Source organism: Triticum aestivum, chromosome 3D (assembly GCF_018294505.1).
Source record: "Triticum aestivum cultivar Chinese Spring chromosome 3D, IWGSC CS RefSeq v2.1, whole genome shotgun sequence".
In the NCBI taxonomy this organism is placed as follows: domain Eukaryota; kingdom Viridiplantae; phylum Streptophyta; class Magnoliopsida; order Poales; family Poaceae; genus Triticum; species Triticum aestivum.
Window position 1 is genome coordinate 160,523,332 of NC_057802.1, and position 20,942 is coordinate 160,544,273.

Consider the following 20,942-nt stretch of genomic DNA (forward strand, 5'->3'; position numbering starts at 1 on the left):
ACTGCGGCCGCTACCGCCGCCCGCGCGTACCGCGCCACTCTGGCCACTCCGGCCACCCTCCTGCACCTGTCCCGCTCGCCTCCCTACTGGTCCTAGCCACCGCCGCGACCAGAGCGTCGGGGCCGTGCCCGTGTGGCTCGGCCACGGCCACTCCCCGCCTCCACGCGCGGCTGGGCCCCGCCTGCCGTCGACCGTTGCTTCCCGCGGCCTCCGGCGCCGCCCCAGTGCTCGCCTCTGCCTCCCGCCGGAGCTCCACGCCGGCCGCCGCCCTCCTCATGCCCTGTGACCTCGCCGTGGCCTCGTCGCTGCCATGCCGGTGCCGCGCCGGCATTTTCCCCCTCGTCGTGGCCCCGACTGGCTGCGTCCAGTTCGGGCGCCCGCACCCGCACGTTCCGGCGCCCACCCGCGCCCGTGTGCCCGATAAGGCCCCCAGGGCCTATGACACATGGGCCCCCGCGCCCAGAATGAAATAAAAAATGATTTAAAAAATTAATTAATAAAAATAAATAAATAAATAATAAAGATAATTAATTAACTTAATTAATCCTGTTAATATTAACTAATTAAGATTAATTAACTTAATAACTAATTAACCTAATTAACTACTATTAATTAGCTAACAGCCCCTGACAGGTGGGACCCACCTGTCAGGTTGACCAGGTCAACGGTCAACTTTGACTGCAGACGTCATGCTGATGCATTAATTAAATTTCGAATTAAATTAATTTATTAAATTCTAAAAATGATTTAAATCTTTAAAATTTAATATAAAAATAACCGTAGCTCGGATGGAAAAACTTTGTACATGAAAGTTGCTCAGAACGACGAGACGAATCCGAATACGTAGTCCGTTTGTCAGCCACACGTTCCTAGCATAGCGAACATGGAACTTTCCCCCTCTGGTCCGTCTGTCCGAAAACGCGAAACATCGGGAATACTTTCCCGGATGTTCCCCCCTTCGCCGGTACCACCTACTGCCGCGTTAGGACACACCTAGCACCGCTCATTGTCATGTCACGCATCGTCATGCTTATGTTTGCATTGTATTTACTGTTTCTTCCCCCCTCTTCTCTCCGGTAGACTACGAGACCGACGCTGCTGCTGCCCAGTTTGACTACGGAGTTGACGACCCCTCCTACTTGCCAGAGCAACCAGGCAAGCCCCCCCTTGATCACCAGATATCGCCTATTCTTCTCTATAATGCTTGCATTAGAGTAGTGTAGCATGTTACTGCTTTCCGTTATCCTATCCTGATGCATAGCCTGTCCTTGCTTCTACTGTGGTTACCTTTACCTACAATCCTACATGCTTAGTATAGGATGCTAGTTTTCCATCAGTGGCCCTACATTCTTGTCCGTCTGCTGTGCTATACTATCGGGCCGTGATCACTTGGGCGGTGATCACGGGTTTATACTTATATACTATATACATGACACATGTGGTGACTAAAGTCGGGTCGGCTCGTAGGAGTACCCGCAAGTGGATCTTTGTGGTGGAGCGACAAGGCAGGTTGAGACCACCTAGGCGAGAGGTGGGCCTGGCCCTGGACGGCGTCCGCGGTTACTTCAAAATAACACGCTTAACGAGTTCTTGGTATTTGATCTGAGTCTGGCCATTTGGTCTATACGCACTAACCATCTACGCGGGAGTAGTTATGGGTATCCCGGCGTCGTGGTATCAGCCGAAGCTCTTTTTGACGTCAGCGACTGAGTGGCGTGCGCCGCATTGGACCGTAAGCCCGCGCTTGTATTAAGGGGGCTAGGTCTGCTTCCGGCCGCGTACGCAACGTGCAGGTGTGCAATGGGCGATGGGCCCAAACCCCTGCGCGCATAGGGTTTAGACCGGCGTGCTGACCTCTCTGTTGAGCCTAGGTGGGGCTGCGACGTGTTGATCTTCCGAGGCCGGGCATGACCCAGAAAAGTGTGTCCGGCCAAATGGGATCGAGCGTGTTGGGTTATGTGGTGCACCCCTGCAAGGAAGTTTATGTATTCGAATAGCCGTGTCCCTCGGTAAAAGGACGACCCGGAGTTGTACCTTGACCTTATGACAACTAGAACCGGATACTGAATAAAATACACCCTTCCAAGTGCCAGATACAACCCGGTGGTCGCTCTCTAACAGGGCGACGAGGAGGGCCTCGCCGGGTAGGATTATGCTCTGCGATGCTACTTGGAGGACTTCAAACTACTCTCTCCTACATGCTGCAAGATGGAGATGGCCAGAAGCGTAGTCTTCGACAGGAATAGCTATCCCCCTCTTATTCTGGCTTTCTGCAGTTCAGTCCACTGATATGGCCCTTTACACATATACCCATGCATATGTAGTGTAGCTCCTTGCTTGCGAGTACTTTGGATGAGTACTCACAGTTGCTTTTCTCCCTCTTTTCCCCCCTTTCCTTTCTACCTGGTTGTCGCAACCAGATGCTGGAGTCCAGGAGCCAGACGCCACTGCCGACGACGACTCCTACGACACTGGAGGTGCCTACTACTACGTGCAGCCCGCTGATGACGACCAGGAGTAGTTAGGAGGATCCCAGGCAGGAGGCCTGCGCCTCGTTCGATCTGTATCCTAGTTTGTGCTAGCCTTCTTAAGGCAAACTTGTTAACTTATGTCTGTACTCAGATATTGTTGCTTCCGCTTACTCGTCTGTGATCGAGCACTTGTATTCGAGCCCTCCAGGCCCCTGGCTTGTATTATGATGCTTGTATGACTTATTTATGTTTTAGAGTTGTGTTGTGATATCTTCCCGTGAGTCCCTGATCTTGATCGTACACATTTGCGTGCATGATTAGTGTACGGTCAAATCGGGGGAGTCACATCAGTGTAACTCTCAAAGGCGACACAGCTCCCCGCATTTCCTTGCTATTCTTATAGGATTCAAGTGGGCAGTTCATTACAAATCCTATTCCTATGTTTACAAGATCCTTCAAATCAAAGAGGCTCAAAGTGTCCATCACAACCGACCGTATAGACCTCTACACTGCAAATGTCCCTGCTCATCTTCAGTACGAGGAACATACTGTACTAGTATCATACTCCCTCCGTTCCAAAATATAAGTCTTGGTAGAGATTTCCACTATGGATCACATACAGATGTATCCAGATACATTTTAGAGTGTAGATTCACTCATTTTGCTCCATATGTAGTCCATGGTGGAATCTATACAAAGACTTGTATTTAGGAACGGAGAGAGTACATATTAAAGAAGAATGGAAGAGGAACATGGTAAAGAAGAGCAAGCAGATTTTGGATAATAAAATGTTGGTTGCGCAGTGCCCACACATGATGAACCAGAGCGCATTAAGAATGCAACTCCCAGCTGTCTCTCGACCATTTCAGGCGGTTGGATGAAGATCCTACGTCTCCTAACCCTTCTTCTTCCTCATCTCTGATTCTTCCCATACAGAACACCGCACGGGCCGCCGGCCGAACCACCGGCCCCCACCGCATGTGTTCGTCCGCCACCCCACCCCCACCCCGCCCCAACCCCCACCCGCGTCGAGTTTTCTTCGTTTGGCGAGGCCCCACAACCACCCGAGCCCCTTCGATCGCACCAGCAAACTCCGGCGAGCTCTGGAAAATCGACTGACCCAATTTTGAAATTTAGTCTACTGTGATTTAACTAGTGTGGAATATAAAAGTGGAAAACCATAAGCATTGGGAGAATAGTGTTGAGCGTGCCATGGCGGATCTGAAGGTGCAAACCGGACAAAGGCAACTTCACAACCAAGACAAGAAATCAGAGTAAAGCCGTGGCGATCTATTTTCTTGCTGCGATAAATAAGTTGAGCAGATACGAAAGGGTACCGCCTTTGGTGCGGCGCCGTGTACGCATCTGTTGAGAATTTGACGGTGCTGCGGTAGCGATGGCTGTCGGCGGCGTGGAAGCAGATCTAGGAGGGTAGACGGTGGCGGCGGGGCGCGGTAGACGAGACGGTCGTAGGAGTGGCGCCGGCAAGGTGGACGACGGCGGGGATGAAGCGAGAGGACGGGATGCAAGGATCCCGGTCCGAAGCCGTGGATGAGAGAGGTCGATCTCTTGTAATGGACAGCGGCGTCGGGGTATCAGCTCCGGCATGGTGGAGGAGGATGGCGGTGGATGGGGTGGCGGACGGCGGCGGACGGAGGAGGCTGGGGTGGAGAGGGTGTTTTGGCGCCCACGGAGTACGAATGGGGAAAAGGGAGGTAGAGAGGAAGGGGGGAACCATGTATTCAGGGCGCGCTTGTCTCAAATGCGAGGAAATTTACAAACTTAGCACCCGTTTCAAATTTCGACTACATCACAGCAACATTAGTCGGTTGGGGATAGGACGGTAATATCGCATACACCGAATATTTGCCGATGAGAGTTTGTTTTTGGCGCCCACCGTGTATGAATATGAATCGGGGAGGGAGTCGATTTCGGCCGAGGACACACTGTGTTTTGGCGCCCACCGTGTATGACTCCGGGTAAGAGGCGGTTACGTCACGTTTGGGTGAAATTACAAACCTACCCCTATCGAAACCTATAGAAATCCAGCAGATAGGCTTTGCGTGGCAGGGATAGGCAGTAGTGATTTCCATCTCGCAGATTTTGGTTTCGGGCGGTTACTGCGACTTTCCCCGCTTCATTCAAATTTTGCAGAGTGCACGTTTACCGTGCCAACTCAATTCGAATCCCGTTTGTATTCTATTTTTTCGGGCGGGATCCATTTTCAATTGGAATTACATTCTATATACATCATTTTTTATATATACTTTCAAAAGCACAACACCATTTATACATAAATATGGTTTACAAATGGCATGATCTCAGATTCATAAGGTTGTATCCATCAATTTGGATTTTCAAATATTTGAAACCACTTTATGTTGAAATCCAATGTATGCATTCCTCGCTAACTGTCTCCAATTAATGTGTGTTTCATGCGGGTTTTTTTACTTCTCAAACATGTATAATGTGTTTCACACACGCAACATATAGTGTAATCCCCTTTAGACATTAATTGCATATAAACTATGCATTGTTTGTAATTGAAGAATCTATGGATCACCAATATTGATAAACTATATAACATTACACGTGTGCCCAAATTCAAATGAATATGCATGTTTGATACACCAATTTGCGTTATGATATTATCGATGTCGTGATCTCCAGTTTAAATATTTGAATCCCCTTTAATCCAGATATTCGTCTCATATAGCTATCACTCATGCTTATATAGGACTATCTCTCTGGACCTATACGCGTTCATCGTCTCTCAGGTATCTCTCGTGCTACCTGTATGTCAACAATGATCTTTTATCTTCGTAACACACTGACGGTACTCTCTCCCTCGACCTTCATCACTCTATCTCTCTCTAAGTATATCTCACTCCCTGCTATGTGTCTCTAACTATGATTCTCCATGTGGAATCTCTTTCTCTCACACAAACACAAAACTTTGTCTCCCGGGGTCTCATTTCTCTCTACTATTCCCATGTGTGCCACTCGCACACTCCTCATACAGAGATGTCTTTCGCTCCTTAGATATGAGAACCTACAACTCTTCCTCTTCAATATCTCTTTCTCACACACAAACACAAACTCTGTCTCCCAGGGTCTCATATTTCTCCATTGTTCTCTTGTATGTCGCTCACACACACCCTCTCTCCCTAGAGATATCTTGCGTTCCCTCGTATGTCTCTCTAGCTATCACTCTCGTTGTGAAATATCTTTCTCTCTCGCAGACACAAAACTCCGTCTCTCTGGATCTCATTTCTCTCTAATATCTGTTTGTATGTGACTCACATGCACCCTCTCTCTATCTCTCTCACACCCACACACATAACCCAGCCTTCTGATCCACTCGACTCCTATCTCTAATGCACACTAGCTAGCATCTTTATCTTTCTATTTATCTGTTTCTCCATCAACCTTCTTTCTCGCCCTCACTCTTGATTCCTATCACGCACACTACATATGTTTCTCTCTACATGCAGTCAAGTGGCCTCTCACACACATATATAACTTCACCCTTTGAAACACCCGACGGTCATCTCCAACACCCAAACTAGCGGATGTCCCTCTAGCTAGCATCTCCATCTCTGTATCTATCTGTAGTTTCTCTGTCAACATTTCTTTCTCGCACGGAGTCTTGCTTCCTATCACCCACACTATATATGTCTCTCCATACATATGCATTTATAGGTTGGTCTCTTTTGCACAATTGTTGCGCCTCACTCCCTCTGCTCGCCATAGATGCATGCTCCAGCCCACGCCACTATCTCTTAAAGACAAAAACACATGCTCAATTGTCGGGCATTCTTCCCTGTATTCTCACATGCATGCATATTGTCATACCGATCCGTCTCTCCCATGTCGTTGATCTTATGACTTATGTCTTCTTTCTTTTATCTCGATCATGCGCGCGCGCACACACACATCCCACGTATACATGTATACCTCTCACACATGCACGTTCAAGGTCTCTATGTCTCCATACGTAGTTAGTTACCCTCAATCCTAATGCCCCATCGAATCGTTCTCCTCTTTTGTGCACATAACTTCCGCCTAGATGGGTAAAACACACACTCACACTTAACAATCTCCTTCTAGCTACCCCCCACCTCTCACTCTTCCCCTATATCCCCGAAACCAATAAGACCATCCCTTTGTTTAATTCCCGCCTACATGCACCATCGATATATAGTAGTCTTCCTCGGTGTCTCTCGAACAAACACGTTCTCTCGATGTCGACTCCTCTCACGCGCACACACCTTCTCTTCCCTCTCTACGGGCATTTTCTCTCTCGCACCCCATCGTTGGTGGCCTCTGCCATACACATCACCTCTCTATGATGAAGCCATGCACACTTAAATTACATCCGCCACAGAGGACCCCGCGACACACACACACGCACGCACGCACCCCCCCACACACACTAAGACTCCATCTCTCTCTCTCTCACACACACACAAACACACACGCACGCACTCACGCACCCCCCCACACACACTAAGACTCCATCTCTCTCTCTCTCACACACACACAAACTAAGACTCCATCTCTCTCTCTCTCCTCTCTCTCTCACACACACCCACACCCCACACACACACTAAGACTCCATCTCACACACACATGCTCTAGGCGGAGCATTTGTTCCTACCACCCTTCATCCAACCTTACCCGTATGATAAACAATCACCTTTATTTACTTGCATAACATGGACAAATTCCACTTTACTTTAGTAGTCAGCAAACTTATCATCTATACCCTTATAAAAAAAACAAGTTGGCGGTGATGGTGTGCCTGCCATCTTGTAATATAGACCGTATGATCTATATCTGAGGATAGAAAGCAAACTATGATAATTTTACAAAAGATACCCGCACCTCTCTCCACATCATTATCTCCCGCAACCTCATTGCTCAGCAATTAAAAAAGGAATAAGTCTCTGGAACAATCTAGCATGCATGGTGGCCGCTGCCGCCTGCCGGCGCCGTCCATCCCCATGCCTCCGCCCATTTCGACCACCAGTCACCACCACGCTCCACTCCTCCTCGCCTTATCTCTCATCTTTCATTTTTTCGATGACATTCTCGAGATACCAGTTTTCCGATAAAATTCTCGAGATATCATTAGTTTTTACACATGGGATTACTCCTGCATGGGTCAATCACAACAGGTGTTCTGTAAAAAAAATGCATATTGATGTTCCATGCAATGCACGAGAATCTTGCTTGTAATTATATAACACAAATCACGAGCCGGAAGTGACATTTTTTTGACACAACCACGTTAACATGGCCACGTAAATCACTAGCTAAACTAAATACCATTATACTTATATCCCGCTGCAAAAGGTTGAGTACATGTCCGAAGAGTAGAGTCGCACACATGCACTCTGTATCTCAGAATCTCTCACACACACACACCAGTTACGTGACGCCCACTTAAGCAGACATGTATGTTACAATTTGTGCACCCGCGGGTACACGTGATGCTGCGCATTTATTTAAGCCGGAGGGCGAACCCAAACAGTAGCTGCATTCATTCCCCTCCCGCCGCCTCTTCTCTGGTCGCCATCGCCCGGTAGCCATGGGCCGGCCGAAGGTAACAACATACGCCATACTCCCGCCGGAGCGGCGCTTTAATATGGAAATTTTAGTGGTCATGCATGCATCTTTTTGTGCTAGCACTCCTATATAAGGGTTGACCGGTCGCTTCCCGCGGACGTGCGCGGGTGGTGGAAGAGGAAGGAGAAGGGAAGCGGGCTGTGGAGTAACGTTTTTTACCACAATTTCTTAGGAAACTGAGTGCAATAATTGAGTAGTTTTGCAAACTACGAGTACTACACCTGAAACGGTTCAAAACCTATGCTCCCTTGCCAGCACGCGCTTCCCGCGTGAAACGGTCAGCGTCGCCTTGGAGCGTCAGTGCCGCATTAATGCCCGGCCAGAGCGGAGGTGACCTCTCACTGGCGCCAGCTTTGAAGTGGCGCGACGGCCGAGAGAGCGCCGCTTCCCGGTGCACGCGACTGCTCTGCGTCGAGACTGGCCATAGGCCCTGTTTGGATCCATGGGTTAGAGTTAGTTTGAGCTAGTTGGGGCTCAAATAGCCCTAAAGTATCCAAGCATGAGGGTTTAAATTGGAGCAAGTTGCACCGAACCCACCAAAAAAAACTATCCCACCCAAGAGGTGCTAACTGGAGATAGTTCTCATTGGGACCACTGAAAAATCACTTTTATCTCTCCATGAAGTGCATTTATTGTCAATCTAACCCTGTCACCCAAACACCTCTTTGGCTATAGTTAGTTCAGGGTTAGTCATGAGTTAGTCTAACCTCTAGCTAAGTTAGAGTATCAAACAGGAGCAGTATAGGACATGCAAGTTGCTCAAAGCATACAGGCAAATTCGTACGTGAAAGGATTTTTTTTCTTTTTGAAAACGGAACGTGAAAGGAATTTTTTTAGAATGCTCTTGGCATGTCGCTAACATGTGATAGTTAACCGACCTCAGTAGATGGCAGAAATGCCAGCCCGCCGCACTTTGATAGAGATGAGGAGGGAGAAGCGATACAGGCTGCTGGATTACTAGAGATAGGTGTCGCACGGAAGCCAAGAAATATGGTGATAGCGTGGGTTAGCCATGTACTAGTATGATGTAACTACACTGGGCTGCCGTGTTTCGTGCTCTTCCAGTCCACTGTGGAGATGATTGGTTAATTTTATATCGCTGAATAATATTAAATATTATGAGTGCAGACGCTCCACCACGAGGTTCCTTGCTCCTTCTCGGTCGTCCGGAATCTATATTCTTCCACTCTATTTTTTTATGTGAGCTTTGTTCATCCTTTTGCCAACACGCGAGACATCTAGCATCAAGGTGCACGTGTTATGCAAGGATCGTTCCATCTATATGAAGAACACGTGGGACTGGAACTACGAGACGGACATGTACCCAGGAGTGGACGTACGAACCTGAGTAATGTAGCGCGGTAAGTGAAGTAGAAAGGCACAAATGGTATGAACATGCGTGGCATATAGGGTGTGTTTGGTTGCGTTCTCGTCTCAGCATAGTTGTTCCCTCTTCATGCATGCTCAACTCAACACCCCTCTTCATGCATGCTTCTAGTGTATTTGTGCTAAACTAGTGTGGACTCATGCACCCTCCATACACTCTACCAAACACCCAAAAGTAGGTCGAGAAGGGAACTCTTGGGCGGCATTTGTCTCTTACTACGTACTACCACTAAATGGTGTACGTGCAATGCACGGTGATGTTATGGAGTATGTGCCTAAGTACTCTACTACTACTATATTAGTTGGAGGCACATATTAACTTTTATATTTGTTTACGTGTATGCCCCGAGACCTTCCAACTAGACGTGTCTTTCTCTCCAGGTCGCACTTTGTATCGTTCATACCACTAAGTACTACTACTGTGGTCTCCGACCCAGAAGTGGAAGAAGTGGAGACGCTCTACCATGCTGTTTTTTTACGCTGGGCTCTACCATGTTGTTCATGTCCCACTCCTTTCGCTGACGTGTGGGACATCCAGCACGTGCCGTGTTTGGCACCCTTCGTCGTAAGAGTTGAAACGCTAGCATTCATCAGAAATAAAAAATAATTATAAATCGGCAGTGATACTATTATTTTTGCAAACCAATCAGCAGTGATACTATACCACGCGGTTTCCTTGCTCCTCGATATCGGAAAGAATACTTCCGTTCGCCAACATGTGGGATGTCGACCATCCTGGTCCACTTGCCATGCACGCAGAACTCCAAGAGAGAGTCACCCAGGTCGTCGCGCCGCAGTAACAATGACTAATGAGCCGTCAAATTACAGGCCCACTTCCCACTTTGAAGTTGCTCGGATGAAGGAACCATCATGACTTCGTTGAATTCCGCTTCTTGAAGAAAACTACTGTACCAGCAGTACTGCTAGCTACAGTAGTTACTCCAACAGAGGCCTCCTTTCGTTCATAGGATAGGAATATGAAAATCATACGAAGTGAGATGACATGCATCTCAATTCCTATAGAGAAAGAGATGCCATTTGATGCTTAGGATAGGAATTTTTCCATTTAGTCTAGGCTAATGTACTGGTAATTTGCTCTGAAAACTACAATAGTAACTAGTAGTATTGGTACATGCTCGTACTCAGACATAGACACACACACTAACTACTACTACTACTACTACTACTACTACTACTACTACTACTACTACTACTACTACTACTACTACTACTACTACTACTACTACTACTACTACTACTACTACTACTACTACTTCTCACATGCTGGCCAGACGTCGTCGTTCTCCTTCCCAGCTTTGTCGGCGACACCCCACCGTGCTTGGATCTCCGCCGACCTCTCCGCAGCAGCGCGTCGTCCTTTTCTTTCTTGCGGCGGCGGGCCTCTCTTTTCTTGAGTGCTTTCTGACTTTTCCGCTCCCTCTGTGCGGCTTTGGCCGCCTCTTGCTCTACCGCCCATTCGGCCTTGGCATCTTCAAATTCCTCCCACATAGTTGTGAGGTCGCGAGTGGCGATGAACTCGGCACGGCGGGATGCCATCGCTTCCCTACCATTTTGTGTGCGGTCGTGGGCGGCGAGGAACTCGGCGTGGCGGGATGCCATCGCTGCCTTACCGGTTAGTGTGCGGCGCGGTGGCATGAACGACACTTGGTGAGAGCTCTGGGGTGGAGTGGCCGGACAACCGTATAGTGCATTGGTTTGTCAAGAGCTCAAGGACAGAAGATGAAGCAAATTTGGATTCCCCTTCAATCCTGGTCATTTATTACCGAGTAAAATGCATTGGCGGTCATCGAACTTGTCTTGATAGCTCACTTTGATCATTGTATACGAGATATGGTGATTATACGGTCACTAGCTCAGCGTATAGCTCCGTATTTGTCTGGTTGACCAGTCAAACAGTCCGCATGCGCCTCATCAGCTCGTGTTCTTTATCTATCTACGCGGGCCTACCTGTCAATGGAGAAAGAAATACTGTAAAAACCAAAATTATGCGTATGTGGGGAATCAAACCACGGACTCGTCGCTGCAACGCACCCTCATCAGCCAAATGAAAATGAAATACTTCGCGTCAGACACTCACGCTCACGCTATCAAAGCATGCTAATGCATGAACGTCGCCCTCTAAATAAAAGTCGTGCTCATGGCACAACGCAAACGGCGAGCCCATCACCTGCGCGCCCCGGCGGTGCCTGACATTACTGATTAGACGTTTGATGGAGGCCTACGCGAACGCCGAGCATGTATTCAGCTGGCTCAACACCAACGGTCATACTCGGACCGCCTTGCTCATGTATATCGTCCATCACAACGACAATCTATAAAACAGCCTAAGCTAGAGACGGTACTATGGTAGTATGGTACGGAGTATGTACTATCGTGAGCGACCGATCTTAGTGCCACTGCACACCGAAACCCCTTCCATCGCTAGCGCGCGCTTCCCGCCTGAAACGTTCACTGTCTCTCCAGAATGTCAATGCCGCATTCACCGGACTTAACTGCAGGTGCAATTGGTTTGTCACTGACATGCGGGCCAGATGCCCGTTGGGCCCACATGTCAGTAACCCAAACGCATCTGCAGTTAAGTCACTAAAGCAGCATCTGCATTCACGCCCGACGAACCTATTCCGGCGCCAGTTGTCCATCTGTCTGCCGCGGCTCATTGCCATTCGCCCGCTATATTAACTTGAGCCCCAACTCCCAGCCATAGCCAGAGACCCACACTTATTCTCCTCCGGTCCCTTCCTTATGTCGGCACCACTTCAACCATGGCCTCCTGGTGCTCCGAAGCTCTCTTAGACGTACTGTCGCAGGAGCAGACGAGGGACATCGGCGGCTCCGCTCCGGGCGCGCTCCAAAGCTCTCTTCGACGTACTGTCGCAGGAGCAAACGAAGGATATCGCCGGCACCCCCCGGCCGCCCTCCGCCGCCACGACCACGAAGCTGGCGCGCGTGCGCGGGCGCAGCCGACGGCGAGGAAGAGTAGTAGACGGTAGGTCGCCGCCGCTCTGGAGGAGGAGGTTATCGAGGCGGATGAGGAGGAGGCAAAGGCAATGGCCGGCTTTCTCGGGTTCATGGACGGACATGGTGGTCGGGCGCCGGCGATCGTTTAGATTAGGTTTACAGTAGGTTTTAGTACAGTTTGTGCAAAATATGTAATGAATTTCGTCCAGTTTGTAGGAAAAGTTTTCGAAATGTAATGAATTTCATCCGGTTAATTTGAAATTTGCTTTGTTTGCACGAATTTCGTCCGGTTAGTTCATATAGTTATCGAAAGGTATGCGGGCAGCATCGGATGGCATCCAGCAGTGTCCTCGAACAGATGCCGGTGTAAATTTGTGGGCCAGCGCTAGAGATGCCCTAACTATCATGCTATAATCGCTAACAATCCTCCATTATTTGGTAGGGAACAGTTATCCCTCGATCAAAATCAGATCCGCGGTGTTTCGCACTCCTCCCGCGTAAGAGTGTAAACTCTTGCTTACATAAAAATGGAGCAAGTGGACGGCACTGTAGCATGTCATATCACTCGAACTAGCCCGCCTAACGAGTAGGAAAGCACCACCCTCGTCATTTTGTTCTGGATTTCTATCAATCGATCGCGCGAAAATGTTACGCTTCGCAAATGCTAAAGGAAAAGGCGGCACACTTATGACTCGTACGCGTTGCAACCCCGACAGTCCGGCTCGCACGCCGCTCACCAGAGGGGACACGCGTTGTCTTGCAATTTCACTGACATGTTGGACCGTAATTGAATAAACCGTCGATAGCCGAAATCTAATCGCTCGGCGGACGTCGGCTGAGAAGAGAGAAACGGGGGAGGGAGAAGAGATCGGCCGCCCGCTGCGCACGGACTCCAAGAAATATATGGTGATAATGTGAAGTGGGCCATGCTGGAGTCCGGACCGCTTCCGGAGCCCGCTCTCACCGCCTTGGCCCCTCAAGACGCGAGCTGCCCGCCGCATGCATGCATAGCAAGTAGTACTCCTTATGTGGAGGAGAGAGAGGCATTGACAAAGTCAAGCAGTGGGCTCTGCAAGAGCCCGTCTCTACACGTGCTCCTAGGTATAAAAAAATAATTCTAAAAAAGGCATAAAAAACAATTGTGTCTTAAAAAAAGAAAGGTAAAAAACATTTGAGAGGAAATAGATAGAGAGAAAGTGAGAACAAGCTGTAACCTGGGCATTACATGAGGAAGGAGGGAGTGGTGCACATGCCAAGTTCACTGGGCTGCCGTGTTTCACACTCCTCCGTCGTAACAGTGGAGAAAATAGCTTTCATCAAAAATAAACAATGAATAATCGTTGCTCGTCCTCTATATCGGAAAGAATATTTTTATTCGCCGACATGTGGGACGTCGACCATCCTGGTCCACCTGCCATGCACAAAAATATCCTGGTCTACCCCGGTCGTATCGCAGGTCCAACCTTTCCCACTATAAGTTGTTCGGACAAAGGAACCATCATGACTTCGTTGAATTCCGCTTCTTCAAGAAAACTTACTGTACCCGCAATACTGCTACCACACGCGAAGACTGGACGACACTGTACCACGTCATATCACTGAAACCCACTAGGCCAAACTAGCCCGCCTAGGTCATCTACTATTTTGGAACGGAGGGAGTACGTCTCTGCACTGCTATGATTTTGTGTTACACGTTCTCTGTACTTTTGCTACGATTTTCCTACCCTATGAACCAAATGAGGCCTGAATGTATGTTGACTATTGTCTGATCAATCGCTAAGCCTACAATTTTAGGAGCTAGGGCTATTGGTCGATCGACGAGGGATAAGTATAAGCGTACCACAAGCTCATCAGCCCCAACGTTTCTCTTCGGTGAGTGTTTTGCAAGTACTATAGCTCGCACAGTAGCTAGCCTAGTAACACCAAGAATCATCAAACAAGCCCTGCTGATATGATAAACAGTTCAAACTTACATCTAAGCATGCCATATATTACATCAAAAGCTGGTGAGGATACATCTGTTTCCATAACTCGGAGAGGTTTCGCATGATTCATCGCATGATTCACTATCAAACAAAAGTAGCAAGTTCCGCCCACACAAGACAGTGCACTAGCCCTAAGATGGTTTGATAACACGCATCGTTCTGGTAATTAAACACAGGGCAATGCAAACTACCCTGAAGGATTAGCGCGACCAACTATTTCTTGTCATCGATCTCTCGGGCAATGACCACAGCACGGACAGCGGCATGGGAATCGATTTCTGGGGCTATGTCCATAGGACTGACCGCGACATCGGAATCGATCTCTGGGGCGATGTCCACAAGATGGACAGCGGCATCGGAATCGATATCCGGGGCGATGCCAACAGGACGGGCCACGACATCGGAATCCTCAAGGACGTCCACCGACACCTGCACAACCCTAACATATTAGCAAGCACATTGCAAATAATCAAAAACCACAACTATGGTAATAAGCCATTATTTTTTTACCTTGTGCAGCTCACCGGGGGATCTCATCCCTCTTGGGGCCATCTCCTCGTCCTCGATGGGGGCCATCACCTTGCCAGGAGAATACTGCTTCTCAACGGCGACTATCTCCTCAAACTCGGTCTTGAGCCTCACATAGGTGGCAATCAAAGTTCCTGGGGTAGGCACGGTGGGGCCCTTGCTGTTCTTCCAACTTTCTTTGAGGAGTTCGTCCGCCAACGTCCTCAACTCTTTGGCCAGTGCTTGTTTCTTGGAGTTCTTCGTCTCCATGGGTTGGCCCGCCAACATGGTCAACTCGTTGGTCGGTGCTCGCTTCCTGGAGATCGCTGTCTCCAGTGGGTTGTCCGCCGGCAACTCTTTGCCTAGTGCTCCAGGATCCATCAATGAACTGACAAACAAAAAGCACTTGAAAGGAAACCACAATCGTAATGAAAATGGGAAAAGAATAGGATGTGAGAATCGGTCGGTGCTTCGCAAAAAGAAGATTCTTGGAATGAAAATATAGCAGCATAACTGATTCGCCCACCTTTCCTTCATCGGTACAGAAGAAAAATGGCAGAAGTGAGTAGCCTGGAGTGAGGTTTTCTTCAAGAAAGGGAAGAAAGGGCTTGAACGAGCATTCCAGTGAAATGATGGTTGCTTCGTCCAGTCCAACTTGGAGGCCACCTTACCACTGCTGGTAAAGGTGTGGGTTTTGTGATATGACGGGTCATGACGGCCACACCGGGGTGATAGGTGAGTCTCGACTGTAGCACCTCGCTGTGAATTGGTGGATGGCACGCGGGCCCGGATGCTTTGAAATGTCCCGCATGTAGATAGAGCGGCTAGTCATATAGGAGTGGTCAATATTGTGCACCGCGACCAAGGCGGAGAGGAAAATGAGAGAACTACGTAATTAATGCATGAGTTTAATTAGGGTAGTTTTGTAAAGTACGAGATACATTCCTCCAATCGCAAAATGCCTTGGTTCATGAGATTTGAGATTTGAGCCCTATAAACCGGAAGGGAGGGAGTACTGCACACGGTGTAGTCTAGTCACTTGTTGAAATCTCTAGAAAGGCAAATACCCCTTTCCGGTTTACAGGGCTATACTACTCCCTCCGTCTAGGTGTGTAAGTCATCTTACGAAAAGCAAATAGTCCCAAAACACTTAGGCGCGGTGCATTAACTTCTACCTTGTTTCTTGTTTCTTGACATATCAACCAATAAGAGATGAGAGGTGTGCTTGCTTTTAATGACTTGCAATGGCTAGTTCATTGCATGCAATGCTATTAATTAGCAAATAAACATTGGTGACCCCAGGAGGAAACGGTGCTAAGCGCGTGGACCTATGCAGAATGAGTATCAACCAATGGATAATGGAGTTTAATTGTTAAACAATAGGATTTTTGTCTCATGCAAGAGCCTGGCTAGTACTCCAAGGAAACGCACCACGCGAGCGTTCGCAACTGCCACGTTCGGGTTGCGCTTGGCTCTTCGCCTCTTCGAGAAGACGAACAATGATGTTACTCCTACTTCTACAGTATCGAATCCACTGCTGCATGTCCGTCCACCTCGTGCGAGAGGGATAGCGTGTAGCGAAAGCTTCTACTTACTGCTCCTGCCTTTGCGTCTATGACAGGTGGGCCCAACAGGTGGTTGGCCCTCCTGTCATGCAGCCAAAGGCAGGTGCAGTTAAGGCACCGGAGCTCAGTCCGCGAGGGAGAGGGCGTTGTATTAATCAAATTTCTCGGTCTTGTACGATTTGACGCGACACATCAAAGCACTGCACTTGATATAAGTCTTTTTACACATTTCAAATGGGCTACTTCGTATGTAGGAGTAGACATATTCTGCTTCGTATGTAGTCACTTGTTGCAATCTCTAAAAAGACTTATATTTGGAAACAGAGGGAGTACAACACATGCATGCATGCCGTGACTTTCCTTTTGATACTTGCATGTGTTGATTTGATGCACCTTGCCAAATTTTGACTATAAATTTAACTAACCAAATTTTCATGCATGTCACAAAAAATTACGGGGCTGTTTGGATTGTGACTATGTTTGTCTTATGTTGCCACATTATTTTTCCCACACTTGCCTAACCTGAGTTGCTCAAATTGTTAGACACACTTTGGCTTGCCTAAGGGAATCTTGCCACAATTTTTGTGTCTATGACATGTGGGGTGCACTGGTAATAAAAAAATTCTTGTCTTAGGTGTGGCTAATAAAAAAGACTTATATTTAGGAATGGAGGGAGTAGAAAATATAAATAATAATGCATGTTGGGGCAACCCACGTTTCTGCTAATTTTAGCCGTGGGCTTGTTCACAATTTTTACGAGGGGGTGGTTGTTCATTTAATGGAGGGACTTGTAGTACCAGACTTGAACGATACAAAGTGCGACCTGGCACACCGTAACACCACTTGGAACAAGCGGGTAGCTATCTCAAAAAACAATCAACAACTAAAAAAACTGCGACCTGGCATGTAGTAGTACAAAATTTTAAACGATTGTTTTGATGGAGTGAAAAAGGAAAACTACCCCACTACGTATATATAGGCCGGAGCCTCCGCGCTTGCTTGCTAGGGTTGATCTATTCACACACTCTCATCCTCTCCAGATCTAAAGAAGATAGGGGTAGTAACACTGTCTTTCTCCCTTCAAAAAACATTGGCTTTCTATCCTCACCACTGGTTACAGATCCGGACGTATCCCCCTCCGCCGGTGAAGGGGAGGAGGGGCAGCGTTTAGGCCGTCATCGACAGTGAGGGAGGAGACCCACTGCCGGCTGCACCGTTATCTCTGGCTGAGCGCCGGCGCGGGAGGTCCTCCGATCCCTTCGTCGTTGCCTGTGGGCGGATCCGGCCTCTCGCCGCCCACCTATCCACATCCCGACGACCTTCAGGTATATCTTCGTTCGAAACCGCCTTAGCTCTACTTCCCCAGCTCGCTACGTCGCTGCATGTGCATCATTTTCTACCTCTCAGCCCCTCTCGATCGGATGGTCCAACGTCACATATTTTTTTCTTCTATTGTTAGAGGTAAAGCTACTTCATGGAGTCGAATCTTGTACTCCCTCCGTCCAAAAATACTTGTCATTGAAATGGATGTATCTAGATGTATTTTAGTTCTAGACACATCCATTTTGATGACAAGTAATTCCGGACGGAGGGATTACTTGGTTCAAACAAGAAATAAAGTGGGGGTGGGGGAATTTAGTATGTATATCGGACTTGGTACAAACAGGAAGGAAAGGGGGTGAAAGTAGTACAGACTGGTCATCCAACCGGTCTCTTGGTCGAAAAGGGAAATATAGGTGTAACGCTGTACACAGTGGTATGACCAGGACTAGATTTGCTATTCACACATAGGAGTAGGTGGCTAGAGTGAACAAAAATGGGACCAACCCAGATATGTTTCTTGGATGTTTGTTTCTCGGGGCAACAAACTATGAATCACCACTTTATGCCCCTGTTTACGTACATGGTGCTGGACTGCTGGTGCACCCACTGTCCCATGCCCTTATACCAAATATTTAGGCTCCGTTCGGAATAAAAGGGCAGAAAACATAGGTCTTGATGAAAATAGAGGAATAGGAAAGGAATGTAGGTATAAAACTATGGAACAGCGAACCGGAGGAAACTCTCAAGAGAATGTGTTCGGATGGACTACGAAATGTACAGATTTGTTTTTTTAGAGTAGCATGCTTGGCAGTATGAGATGCTATTTGTTTATTTAGCTGCACAGTGACTACTCTTGTCCTCACCTCACGTACCACACATAGGTTGATTTTTTTATTCCGGCAACACAACACAGCAACCTGTCTAACGCATGGCAGCGAGCGCCTGCCTCGGGCTTCCGCCCAAAAAATGAGCAGCGCGTGGATGTTTCTAATCCTATGGAATCAGTACTACCAGACCAGCTTTCCTATGAAACACTATTCACCTTTCCCGTGTTCCGAACGGTTGGAAGGGAATGAATACCGTAGGAATTGTGTTCCTACGAAAATCCTGCACCAAACCTATGAACCGAACGCAGCCTTAGCTGTTCTTAATCTAATGTCCCTAGTAAAAATGAAGCCATGCCACTATTATAAGCCATGACAAGTTTAGCCAAATGTTTTTGCCTGTAATTGTTTGAGACTCTGACTGTTTCCTCTGTGCCTTTTTGTGCAAATAGGGATATCCAATTCACCTGGTTGCTGTTGTGACCTTTTGGTGCACTGCACAAAACTCTTCTTAAAAGAAGTGACTTTTGTGTTGTTTAACTGGAATGTCAGAATGGAACAGTTGGTTCATTTTGGTGGAACTGCACAAAGGGAGATCTGTGTTCCAATCCTCATCATCCATATTGGCGCCATAACCTTCCTTTAGGTAAGAATGATATTTAATGCATGTGTTCATCTCTATTTTCCGACTGCCATGAGAAAATAATGCTGTTTTTTACGAGTACACTTGTACTCCCTCACTGACAAAACCAATTCTGAATTAGAAGGCCAATCATGTACTTGGTTTCACCAACTGGTGAGGAGAAAGAGAAACAGAGCATGAAGAGGAGGAAGAAGAAGAATAAATAGTGCCAAGGCGATCTTGCTGAAGCCAGAGGCCTCAGTCGAGGCCATTCAAGGGCTCCGGCAACGACTACATTACATGTGAGACGATCCTCCAGGGAGCCCTTCCACTCCTTCTGTCTCACTTAATTAATTAGGAGTACTTAAGTACCACTAATTTATTACTGCCTAATTTTCCTGTTGGAGTTAAACAAATCTTTAGTAGGACCCTATGCTGAATCATGTACGTGTGTATGTTTGTCTATGGAGGTGAATCATGTGGTGGAGCAGGGAGGGAATATTATTAGTGTCATGACATAATAGTGCAATTGTTTTGCATGTCAATTTATTGCCATTGGTTCAATGAGGCAATGTTTTGCGTATTGTCCATCATGAATTTGATGCTACTGTTTGAGTAATATGCTAATGTCTTCCTATCCTTTCTCACTAAGCTAATGAAGGTTTCACCTTGTTCCTACTTGTGCAAACAGGGATCATGTTGTGCCAATCATACATTTTAGTGGAACTACACAAGACAATACAATGAACTGTATCCCAGCCAGTGCTTTAACTCTGCTGGAAGTTCTTGATAATCTTTCGATATAATCTCAGCACTGGTAAACAAGAGTGATTTCAACCATACATTTGAAGTGCACAAAAATATATACTATTGTGTGATTCCAGTGAGTGCTTTATCATCTCTTATGGGACTACATGAATAAGCTTTTTTTCTCAGGTTGGTACGGGCCTAAGGCCTTCATCCATATTAGTTTGCTGTCATCTCTATTTGTATCGTGCTACTGTCATGAGAAACTCCTTTATCTTTGCACGTTAAAGTTTTGCAACCTATGATAAATGGCAATGCTTTGAGTGTTGAGTTGAGCTAATTGGCACTGATTAAATAAACTAATACCTCTCTTTAAGCAAGACTACTATGTTGCTAACTTTACCCATTAAGATAATGAGGGTGCTTCTATTTGTTAGTGTATGTTTCATCAACTAGTCCCACTATTACAGTAATCTCACTCTCTCAATATATGTGCCAACAGGGATGCTCGATTTTGGTGGAACTGCACAAAAACTTTGGGTGCTTCATTGCCTCGACAGCTTCCGTCCTTTCCTGTCAGTCGCTAATCTCCGCTTGCTTTCTTCCTTTGCTGTCAGTCGCTTGGCTTATCTCGGCTTCCAGTCAAAGGAAATAGTAATTGATATGCTACCTCACACAGGTTGGTACTGGTCTTTATCCTGATTATTGTGCCTGTCATATGTATTGGTAATTTGGTATTGTGCTACTGTTTGCCGATTTCATAAAGGAGTAATTTGGAGCCTGAACTCGCAGGCAAATCATTACATCGGGTGATTTCAGTAGAACTGCACAAAATGATCAGATGGACAGGTACTTATGCTGCTGCTATGTACTCCAAAGTTCACTCAGACAAGCATCGATGT